The sequence below is a fragment of the Callithrix jacchus genome, chromosome 11, assembly GCF_049354715.1.
Source record: "Callithrix jacchus isolate 240 chromosome 11, calJac240_pri, whole genome shotgun sequence".
NCBI lineage: Eukaryota > Metazoa > Chordata > Mammalia > Primates > Cebidae > Callithrix > Callithrix jacchus.
Window position 1 is genome coordinate 122,258,298 of NC_133512.1, and position 12,479 is coordinate 122,270,776.

Sequence of the window (12,479 nt, forward strand, 5' to 3'; positions counted from 1 at the left end):
TAAATAACAGATTATCTGCAACCTTGTTTTAAATTTCAGACTTCTTTTCTCTTATATTTATGTTGGTGCAAAAGTAATTTCAGTTTTTGCCACTTTTAATGGCACCAACCTAATAGTAGTACAAAGAAGCAAAATAAATATTTTATAGATGTGTATCATTATATCAGGAAAAAGACACTTGTATTAAAAGGTTTGGTTTGCTTAATACAGATTTTATTTTAAATAAGCAAATTCAGATGTATTCTAATTTAATTTGATGGTTACTTATTGTCTTTTCAGTCATTCTTTATATATTTCTTACCACACAAGAAAATTAATGAGACAAGTCTCTGCCCCCTTAAAGTATTTATTTTGAATTTCTGATTCTCTCCAACAAGTCACTCTTTTCTTTCATGACCTTTTCTCAGACAAGAGAGACTATTTGGTTAAAATGAATTTAATTAAAACAGTGTGAGAAACTGTAATCATCTTTTCCAATTCTTATTCATTGTTTAGGTGTGAAATTCCTCAGGTATTTCTCCTTGAAATGGTTATTTGTAACATGGAAACTTAAGTGAAGAAATCATTTGAGAATATGTACAATTTTTCTCAAAATTTTTATAAAGAAGAGAAAGATGTATTCATGTAGTAAAAGGGAAGTGGTCTCCTTTTTTTTATTATTAATTTCACCAATGCAAATTACATACCTAAGACTCTGGGGGCAGCAGATAAATTGATATTTATGAACGTCTTCAGGGGCTGAAATGATTTTTAAATATCAGCATACTAGAAGTAAAATTTCCTCATTCTCCCTCTTCTTTAGATATCTGGTGGAGGGATGGGGGGCAATTTAGTCAAGAGTAGAGGGAAGTGTATTTGAGTTCTATTTTTTTTAATGATTATACTTTTCCTGTAAGAAAGCAATAAAGCGTTTCAATAGAAGTGTAAAGGTTAAAGCCACTGCTAAGTCTGTTGACTTTCTTTTTGTTTTTGTTACTATTTGTGGCAAACACTATTGGTTGACTGATCTGATAGCCATCCTCAGCCCCTGCTGTCTAGTGACATTTCAGCCAATGATGACCATGTAATACATTTCTGGGTCAGAGATAGAAGTTTGCTATCTGTGAGGTTTGCTTCCCTGATAAAAATGAGAGAGATTAAGCTGGCACCCAGCTCTAACCGTCTAACCTTCATGCCTTTCATTCCTTCCTGCTTTTTCCTGCTTGGAATGCATGAGTTGGTAACCAGAGATACAGCATCACTTTACAATCATGAAGCAGTAAGAATGCATACACGACCTTCACCCTGAAGATAGTGAAGTATAAATGATTTACAATAGCCTGAATCCCTGATAGAGCCTTTGAGAAGTTGAACTAGCTTCCCACCTCTGGACTTTTTGTTGTGTATGAAAAATGAAATCCCGCTTGCTTAAACTTTCTTTAAACTTACTGTTGTTTTCTGTTTTTGCAGCAGAATTTATTCCTAATCAATTTATAATTTTAAACTCTTCTGTTATCTGCCATTGAGGCTTCCGATGTACCACACACTGTGCTAAATTCTTTACATACAGTAATTGATTTAATCCACATGACAGCCATGAGGAAAGTAATATTTTGTTACGAATAACATGCTGGCATACAGGATGGATGGACTCTGGATTTCTGTGGACTAGATGGATTTATCAAATGAACAAACTGAAGCTCAGAAATATTAAGCAACTGTATTATAAGTAGTAAGTAGTAGTACTAGAATTCAAATGTCAGGTTTATTACCAAATTTCATGACTTTATGATTTTTGTGACTTATAAAAAGTTCATCCTTACTCATATTTGATTTATTGTGAGGGTGATATTCCTTTCAAATGCATTTGTCATTATTATGTATTTCACCCACTGTTAGGACATTACTATTATTAAAAAAGAAGCTTAACTTCATTTATTCTTTCCTTTCTGTCATTTGTCATTCCTACATTTGATTGATGTACCTGAAAGTGACAGGGAGAATGGAACCAAATTGGAAAACACTCTTCAGGATATTATCCAGGAGAACTTCCCCAACCTAGCAAGACAGGCCAACATTCTAATTCAGGAAATACAGAGAACACCACAAAGGTACTCCTCGAGAAGAGCAAACCCAAGACACATAATCGTCAGATTCACCAAGGTTGAAATGAAGAAGAAAATGTTAAGGGCAGCTGAAGAGAAAGACTGGGTTACCCACAAAGGGAAGCCCATCAAACTCAGAGTGGATCTCTCTTCAGAAACCCTACAAGCCAAAAGAGTGGGGGCCAAGAGTCAACATTCTTAAAGAAAAGAATTTCAACCCAGAATTTCATATTCAGCCAAACTAAGCTTTATAAGTGAAGGAGAAATAAAAAAATCCTTTACATACCAGCAAATGCTAGAGATTTTGTCACCACCAAGCCTGCGTTACAAGAGCTCCTGAAGGAAGCACTAAATATGGAAAGAAACAACCTATGCCAGCCACTGCAAAAACATACCAACTTGTAACAATTGTCAACACTATGAAGAAGCTGCATCAACTGATGGACAAAATAACCAGCTGGCATCATAATGACAGGAGCAAATTCACATGTAACAATATTAACCTTAAAGGTAAATGGGCTAAATGTCCCAATTAAAAGACACACATTGGCAAATTGGATAAAGAGTCAAGACCCATCAGTGTGCTGTATTCAGGAAACCCATCTCACATGCAGAGACACACAGAGGCTCAAAATAAAGGGATGTAGAAATATTTACCAAACAAATGGAAAGCAAACAAAACAAAACAAAAAAATGGGGGTTGCAATCCTAGTCTCTGAATAAACAGACTTTAACAAAGATCAAAAGGACAAAGAAGGGCATTACATAATGGTAAAAGGATCAATGCAACAAGAACAGCTAACTATCCTAAATATATATGCACCCCATACAGGAGCACCCAGATTCATAAAGCAAGTTCTTGGAGACCTACAAAGCAACTTAGACTTCCACACAATAATAGTGGGAGATTTTAACACCCCACTGTCAATATTAGAACAAAGAGGCAGAAAATTAACAAGGATATTCAGTACTTGAACTCAGTTCTGAATCAAGCAGACTTAATAGACATCTAAAGAACTCTCCACCCAAAGTCAACAGAATATACATTCTTCTCAGCACCACATCACACTTACTCTAAAATTGAACACATGATTGGAAGTGAAAAGCTCCTCAGCAAATGCAAAAGAATGGAAATCATAACAAACAGTCTCTCAGACCACAATGCAATCAAATTGGAATGCAGGATTAAGAAACTTCCTCGAAATCACACAACTACATGGAAACTGAACAGCCTGCTTCTGAATGACTACTGGGTAAATAACAAAATTACGGCAGAAATAAGTTCTTTGAAACCAATGAGAACAAAAACACAACATATGAGAATCTCTGGGACACAGCAAAAGCAGTGTTTTTTAGAAGGAAATTTATAGCACTAAATGCCCACAAGAGAAAGCAGGAAAGATCTAAAATCAACACCTTAACATCACAATTAAAAGAACTAGAGAAGCAAGAGCAAACAAATTCAAAAGCTAGCAGAACACAAGAAATAACTTAAGATCAGAGCAAAACTGAAGGAGATAGAAACACAAAAAAACCTTCAAAAAATTAATGAATCCAGTATCTGGTTTTTTGAAAAAATCAACAAAATAGATAGACCAGTAGCCAGACTAATAAGAAAAGAATGAAGAATCAAATTTATGCAATAAAAAGTGATAAAGGGAATATCACCACTGATCCCACAGAAATACAAACTACCATCAAGGAATACCATAAACGCCTCCATGCAAATAAACTAGGAAATCTAGAAGAAATGGACAAATTCCTGGACACATACACCCTCCCAAGTCTAAACCAGGAAGAAGTTGAATCCCTGATTAGACCAAAAACAAGTTCTGAAATTAAGTCAATAATTAATAGCCTACCAACCCAAAAAAGTCCAAGGCCAGACGGATTCACAGCCAAATTCTACCACAGGTACAGAGAGGAGCTGGTCCATTCTGAAACTATTCGAAACAATAGTGAAAGAGAGATACCTCCCTAATTCATTTTATGAGGCCAGTATCATCCTGATACCAAAATCTGGCAGAGACACAACAAAAAAAAATTTCAGGCCAACATCCCTGATGAACATCTATGCAGACATCCTCAATTAAGTACTGGCAAACTGAATCCAGCAGCACATCAAAAGCTTATCCACCATGATCAAGTCAGCTTCATTCCTGGGATGCAAAGCTGGTTCAACATATGAAAAATCAGTGAATATAATCCATCACATAAACAGAACCTATGACAAAACCACATGATTATCTTAATAGATGCAGAAAAGGCTTTCGATAAAATTCAACAGCCCTTCTACTAAAAACTCTTAATAAACTAGGTTTTGATGGAACATATCTCAAAATAATAAGAGCTATTTTGACAACTCACAGCCAATATTATAATGAATGGACAAAAACTGGAAGCATTCCCTTTGAAAACTGGCACAAGACAAAGATGCCCTCTCTCACCACTCCTATTCCACATAGTATTAGAAGTTCTGGCCCGGGCAATCAGGCAAGAGAAAGAAATAAAGGGTATTCAAATAGGAAGAAAGGAAGTCAAATTGTCTCTGTTTGCAGATGACACAATTGTATATTTAGAAAACCCTCATTGTTTCAGCCCAAAATCTCCTTAAGCTGATAAACAACTTCAGCAAAGCCTCAGGATACAAAATCAGTATGCAAAAATCACAGGCATTCCTATACACAAATAATAGAGAGCCAAAACATGAGTGAACTTTCATTCACAATAGCTTCAAAAATAATAAAATACCTAGGAATACAACTTACAAGAGATGTGAAGAACCTCTTCACAAAGAACTGCAAACCACTGCTCAAGGAAATGAGAGGACACAAACAAATGGAAAAGCATGTTCATGGATAGAAAGAAGCAGTATTGTGAAAATGGCCATAGTGTCCAAAGTAATTTATAGATTCAGTGCTATCCCCATCAAGGTATCATTGACTTTCTTCACAGATTTGGGGAAAAACTACTTTAAGTTTCATATGGAACAAAAAAGAGCCTACTTAGCCAAAACAATCCTAAGCAAAAAGAACAAAGCTGGAGGCATCATGCTACCTGGCTTCAAATTATACTACAAGCCTACAGTAATCAAAACAGCATGGTACTAGTACCAGAACTGATAGATAGACCAATGGAACAGAACAGAGGACTCAGAAATATGCCCGTACATCAACGACCATCTGATCTTTGACAAACCTGACAAGCAATGTGGAAAGGATTTCATATTTAATAAATGGTATTGAGAAAACTGGCTAGCCATATGCAGTAAACTGAAACTGGACCCCTTCCTTACAACTTATACAAAAACTAACTCAAGATGGATTAAATATTTAAAACCTAAAACCATACAAGTCCTAGAAGAAAACCTAAGCAATACTATTAGGGACATAGACATGGAAAAGACTTCATGGCAAAGGGCTAATATCCAGAATCTACAAAAAACTTAAACAAATTTACAAGGAAAAGAAATCCCATCAAAAAGTGGGCAAAGGATATGAACAGACAATTCTCAAAAGAAAACATTTATGTGGCCAACAAACATTAAAAAAAAAAAAAGCTTATCATCACTGGTCATTAGAAAAATGCAAATCAAAACTACAATGAGATATCATCTCATGCCAGTTAGAATGGTGATCATTAAAAAGTTAGGAAACAGGCCGGGCACGGTGGCTCACGCCTGTAATCCCAGCACTTTGGGAGGCTGAGGCGGGTGGATCACGAAGTCAAGAGATCCAGACCATCCTGGTCAACATGGTGAAACCCCGTCTCTACTAAAAATACAAAAAATTAGCTGGGCATGGTGGTGCGTGCCTGTAATCCCAGCTACTCAGGAGGCTGAGGTGGGAGAATTGCCTGAACCCAGGAGGCAGATGTTGTGGTGAGCCAAGATCGCACAATTGCACTCCAGCCTGGGTAACTAGAGTGAAACTCCGTCTCAAAAAAAAAAAAAGGTAGGAAACAACAGATGCTGGAGAGGATGTGGAGAAATAGGAACACTTTTACACTGTTGGTGGGGGTGTAAATTAGTTCAACCATTGTGGAAGACAGTGTGGCAATTCCTCAAGAATCTAGAACCAGAAATACTATTTGACCCAGCAATCCCACTACTGAATATATACCCAAAGGATTATAGATCTTTCTGCTGTAAAGACACATGCACACGTGTGTTTATTGCAGTACTGTTCACAATAGCAAAGATTTGGATCAACCCAAAGAAAATGTGGCACTTATATACCATGGAATACTATGCAGCCATGAAAAAGGATGAGTTCATGTCCTTTGCAGGGACATGGATAAAGCTGGAGACCATCATTCTCAGCAAACTAACACAAGAACAGAAAACCAAACACCACATGTTCTCACTCATAAGTGGAAGTTGAACAATGAGAACACATGGACACAGGGAGGGGTAAATCACACCAAGGCCTGTAAGGGGGTGGGGGGCCAGGGGAGGGATAACATTAAGAGAAATACCTAGTATTGACGCTGTGTTGATGGGTGCAGCAAACCACCAGGCATGTGTGTACCTATGTAACAAACCTGTACGTTCTGCACAGGTAGCCCAAAACTTAAGTATAATAATCAGAGCATGGCATTATCTTTGGTCACAATGACCTCCCCAACTTTTCCTGTCATTAGGCTGAACACCTTCAAGATTTAGGGTCAACCTCTCTTTTACAAACATTGCACCACCAGTAGGAATAGCCATATCTTTAAGCTGGTTCTTTCTATTCTTACCAAATCCTGGAGCCTTGACAGCCACATCCTGAAGACAAACCTTTAGCCTGCCTATTCAAGACAAGTGTAGTTAGAGCTTCTCCACCAGTGTCTTCAGCGATTATGACCAAAGGCTTAGGGAGAACATTTGCAATTTCAAGAGAAGGTACAATGTACTTGACACTAGAAATTTTCTTTTCACTCAACAGAACATAAGACATTCTGGAATTCACGTTTCCAACCTTTCAGTGAGTTAATAAAGTATGGATAAATGTAGCCTCGATCAAACTTCATGCCTTCAATAATTTATAATTCATCTTTGAGTGTTTTTACATTCCTTACTGTGATGACAACCTTTCTTCCAACCTTTTTTATTGCTTCAGAGATGATATTGCCAATTTCTTTGCCTCCAGTTGCAGAAATTGTAGCAACCTGTGCAGTTTCTTCAAGGGTGGTCACAGGTTTAGACTGATTTTTAAGTTCAGCAATTACAGCATCAACAGCATTACACCTCTCCTGATTTCCACTGGATTAGTACCTTTGCTAATCTTCTCGAAACCTTCCTTGGCAAAGAGTTTACAAGTACACTAGCAATGGTAGTGTCATCCCCAACCTCTTCATTTGTGTTAGTGGCAACATCTTGAACAGGTTTAGCTCCAATATTTTAATATTTATCCTTTAAGTCAATTGAATTTGCAACAGTCCCGCCATCTTTTGTTACTTTGGGACGTCCCCAACTCTGCTCATTAATCACTCTTTTTCCCTTTGGCCCCATTGTAACTGCTACAGCATTGGATAAAAGATCTACACCTTGAAGCACTAAGGCTCAGGCATCTGCAGCAAATTTTACATCTTTGGCATAAGCCGGAGTGAGATGAGGAGCCAGTGCCCTGGACAGCGGTCTCTCTTGGGGAAAGACTGTAGGTAAGTAACCAAAACATTTCTGTGGGAAGGCGGCAGGGCACTCAGCGAGGTAATTAGTTGGCGGAGAATGAGGTACAGAGTGCAGGGCCGAAATTTCTTAACTCATGAATAAGTCAAACCTGACTGATAGTTTCCAAACGGTGTAATAGGGATAGAGCCATAGGTTTGAATTTTATTATTACCCCATTCCCCACTTATAAACAAATCTGGTACCAACCTGAAAAACTTTAAAAAAAAAAAGGAATCTATTTTGGTGTGAGATGTGAGGTAAAATTGTACAACTTTCCCAGCTCATTAGAAAGCCCCAACTCTCATGTGCAAAAACAAACGAAAAAACTCTGCACTGCACACTTTATCCATAACTAAACTTTCGTTCCTTTCTATTGATCTCTTATGATAAAGAATATCTCTTTCATAACCAAAGTCAACATCATAATTAATAATTATGGAAAGCATTACTGGTACATTTCAGAAAAATACCACAATGCATAATTCTTCTTCAGCGTCTCAAAATTCTGGAGGGTATAATAAACGCAATAGTTATGTAGCAGATCCATTAGTATAAGTGTAGGGACAGAAAACACAAAATTAAAATATTTGCAATTTCTACGATGTTAGAAAACCCAACATCATATTAGAATTAATAAAAAACAACTCAGTAAATGGGCAGAACAAAATTGAATTAATCTAAATCAGGAGGTTTTTAGTATCAGTGAGCCTGGATACTGTTTTGAGATTGTAATTTATGTTTGTTCTATGTTTTCGTTCCTTTATCTTTCTTTTGCCCCTGCTCACAATTTAAGTGGGTCTCAGTTCTGTATTCCATTTCCACAGGGAAGATGTGGCTAAGCAGCAGTCAGAAATGCCGTATAAGACGTTCTGACTTTCCTTTGTCCACAGACATTTAAATAATACTGAGGAGAATTTGGAGGGCTTATGGGAAAGGTAAAATGGAGAGAGATGTGGGGTGTGTGGTAGAGTCCAAATAGATGCACATAGTTAAGATATCACAGGTCTACATATAGGAAGTTATAGTCAGGCTTCTTACCCTTTTTATGTGTTCTGCGTGGGAGTTTAGGATGAAGATCTGAAAAGTGCCCATGTCACACCAGCTCCCTAAGAAATGGAGCAGGCCAGTGGCTTATGATGCTGCCGTGAGGCTCTTGCGCACCAGAAGGATGTGAATTCTTTGCCCCCTTTTAGACACATTTCTGCCACATTTTCTTGAAGTGCTTTTGAAGACCTAAGAGAAGCCCATAGAGTGATTCTTCTCTATGTAGTGAATTTTGCTCTCTACTTGAAACAGTTATTAATGTAACTACTTAAACACTTAAGTCCTATAGGATAACAAAAAAAAAGAATGAGAGAAAGAGTAAAATTGGAATATTTTAAATGTGCTAGACAATATACAGTGCAATATTTTTTCTTCAGTTTTATACTTAAAAATTTTTAAATAAAAACTAGTGCTTCTTATAGTTAATATTTGTATTAAGAACCCATATTCATTAAACATGTAGATAAAGAAGAATGGGGCTTCCTTCTTTATTTCTCATGAGTAAGCTTGAGTGGGTCTATGAAACTTTGTGGGTTTTTCTCCCATTTATATGTCAACTTTGAAATATTGGTTAACTTAGAAGCTATTATAAGCACTTGCATATTTTTACTATAATTTTCTGGACTGCCTGCAATGCTTCCATTAACAGCCTTAGGCAAACTCTTCTAAAACACGTATCTGTCAGGCCATGTCAGTTATTTATTGAATCATGTAGTAATAAACATAAATTTTAGCATCATCTATGTAAAACTCGTTATGTGATTGATTCTATAAGAAAACTACAATGTTAATGATACATATCTCATAATACATTTAGGTAAATAAAATATAACCTTTTAGGAAGGGAAGAGATTACCATATTATATAATAATTTTTCCAGTCTCCTCCAATCTGGTATCTGTGCAATTACTTCAAGTTCAGTTATTCCATCACTGACTCACTGAAAAAGCTGTGGTTTGCCTCTGGAGATTCTTTGTATTTAATTACCTGTAAACCAACCATCTGTTTAACATGCAAGAGTTACATTCAAACTTCAAGATTATGCAACTACCTTAAGAAAAATTGTCCTACTTTGTTGTCACTTTAATCTCTTTTCATAAGTAGGTTAATTCATTTGGCCATAAATGTAAAATTTGTGTTTGAACTGCTTGAATCTATAGATCATCTTTTTGTTTTTGCTCTGGGTCTATCCCATCTGTGATATAAAATTCCTATAATTCTAGTTTTCTTTTTATATACATCTATATGTATATATATATGTATACATCTATATAACTTATATTGTTATATATGTGTGTGTGTATATATATATATATAAAACTCTCTCTATATGTGTATTATATATAATTATACAATTCAGTGTGGTGAAAACAACATTGACCTTAAAAAACAGTGTTTTTGACCCTCCATGAACAGAGTGCAATTGTTTAGGACCTGCACAAAAAGAAAAACACTCTCAGAATTTACAAGAAGGAATTTAATGTAGGAATGGGTTAGGTGGGTGATGGAAGAAACTGAGATGCTAACTAGATGGCAGTGAGGATATCTAAACATTGGCCCACCCAAAGCTTCCTCCAGATATAGGCAGAAGGAAAAAAGGAAGCAACCCATGGCCTTGGGCTACCACGAAGGCTGGTGCCTCATGGGTTTTATGGCAGGAGGTAGGTCCTAATGTGATGGTAGCTACTACCAAAGGCAGAAGGTGGAATACTTCGACCTCTCCCTTCCCCCTGCCTCTAATCTGCTGATGGCAGTTGGGGCCTGGAAAATATAGACAGCCCCTTGCATGCAGAACAAAACTGAGAAGGACAAGGGCAAACATTGCCAGAATAGGCACTCAGGCATACAATTCAGGTTGTTTACAGAAGTGGGGATGCATTGCACTGAACTGTCTGTTCTGTTTCACTTGTCAGTCCCTTACTCTCACTGTTTTCACACTGTAAGATTGCAAGAGGGAGGCATGCAGTGATGATGGCAGAGCTTCCCATGGCACTGAAATCAAATACAATTCTCTTCTTGACCCAATAGTGCACCTTGTTGAAGAAACCAAGACATATAGAAGATAATTTTATTTTCCATGGCTTATTTTTGGCAAAAACATACACTGCCACTTTACCATGCTCTTCAGTGACAGCCACAGGGAATACTTTTGGACCATATGGTAGTAAAAAAAATCCCTAATTAAGCCATTTATTTATTTATGTGCTTTTAAGTCTTTTATTTTTTCTTCATAGTTTTACTTATGTGTGATACATGGAGGTATCGAGCTGAAGTGAAAATACAGAGAATAAATGATTCTAAGTGTTGGGAACTTGAAAGCTGGATGTGAATCAAAGGTAAAAGTCAGTGAACTGCCATTATTGTAGTGGTATACAAGAACGATTATATAAATCTCAAAGAAATTGACATCTTTAAGGCATGTACAATAACCATATTAACAACAATGGCATAATATAGCCTTGCCGAAGCCTGGTCTTCAGGAAAGAAATCGGTATAGATGTCAATTACAAGCAAGGTGCTTCATGGGAGGTGAGGACTTCAATCATTAGGAGGTGATTTCAACTGAGAAGTTTTATATAGTCTCTTTGAAAATGCAATTACAGAGTAACAAGGTAATTTTATGTTCAGCTTTACTATATTTCAGGTAATCAGCTTGCTACAATTTATACTTTTTATAGTTTAAGTACTCTAAGAGTCATATACTTGTAAATTATAATACTAAATTACAGAATAGGTTTTAACTATTTTGATCTAAGTAATATCCTGTGATTTTAAAAAGTATCTGTATTTAAAATTTTATTGTAAAGATGTTGATTTATTTTTTCAGTAATGCACAAACATTTGAAGGAAGAGGAAGAGACAACTATGTCTATAAATATGTTGATAGTTGCTGACAAATCTTTGAAAACTCTATTATCTAAATATTGCTTTTATATTCAGCTATTATTAGCAAGTAAGATTGCTAACTTTTACCTTCAAATTTTATAGTTATTTGATAACTATGAATCATTAATTTTTAGCAAGAAACCCAGAAAATTAAGGTAATGTCTTTTCATCCTTACTGAATAAAATTGCTACTTCTAACAGTGAGACTGAGGATCTAGGAAGAAGAGTCTTTCTTAAAAATAAATGCCTTAAATTTATAATTTCTGTGATTTTCATGTTAGTTTTTATTTTACCCTAATTTTTTAAAGCAAAAACTATACCTTTAGAGTGAAAGTTTTCTCAAAGGCTGTGAATGAGCACTGTCAAAACAACTTGTTGCAAAGTAAGGACTATAAGCAATTGTTATTGATTTACACATGGGAAGAGGTAGTTAGGGTGGTAGGGGAAGGAGGCTTAGAAGAGGGATAGAGAAGAGCCACACAGTATCAAACAGGGGTTAGACAGATCTGTCTTCCTCCTCACACATACATCCAAAACCTCTGTGACTATTTTCAGAAAGGTCATTGCAAATCCAAGGAAAAACTGAACATTTGACACAGTTCAATCTGACTTCCTTAAATCCTCATCTCTTTTGATTCCTTTGACAAAAATACACATGTGTGTATATATATACACACATATATATGTGAAATTAAGATACAAGGAACTGGGATTGAAGGATAACATTCTGTTAATGTACAAAGCAAACTAACTTGTACTTGGGGATATTTCCTGATGGATATGGTCATTGTTGAATAGGTAAGATTTTATTT

The 12,479-nt window shown here is 36.2% G+C and overlaps 1 pseudogene; it reads right to left on the reverse strand.

Annotated features, from left to right (window-relative positions):
* Positions 1–6,668: 6,668 nt before the first annotated feature.
* LOC100391842 (60 kDa heat shock protein, mitochondrial pseudogene) overlaps positions 6,669–12,479 on the reverse strand; it is a 32,233-nt pseudogene continuing 26,422 nt past the window's right edge.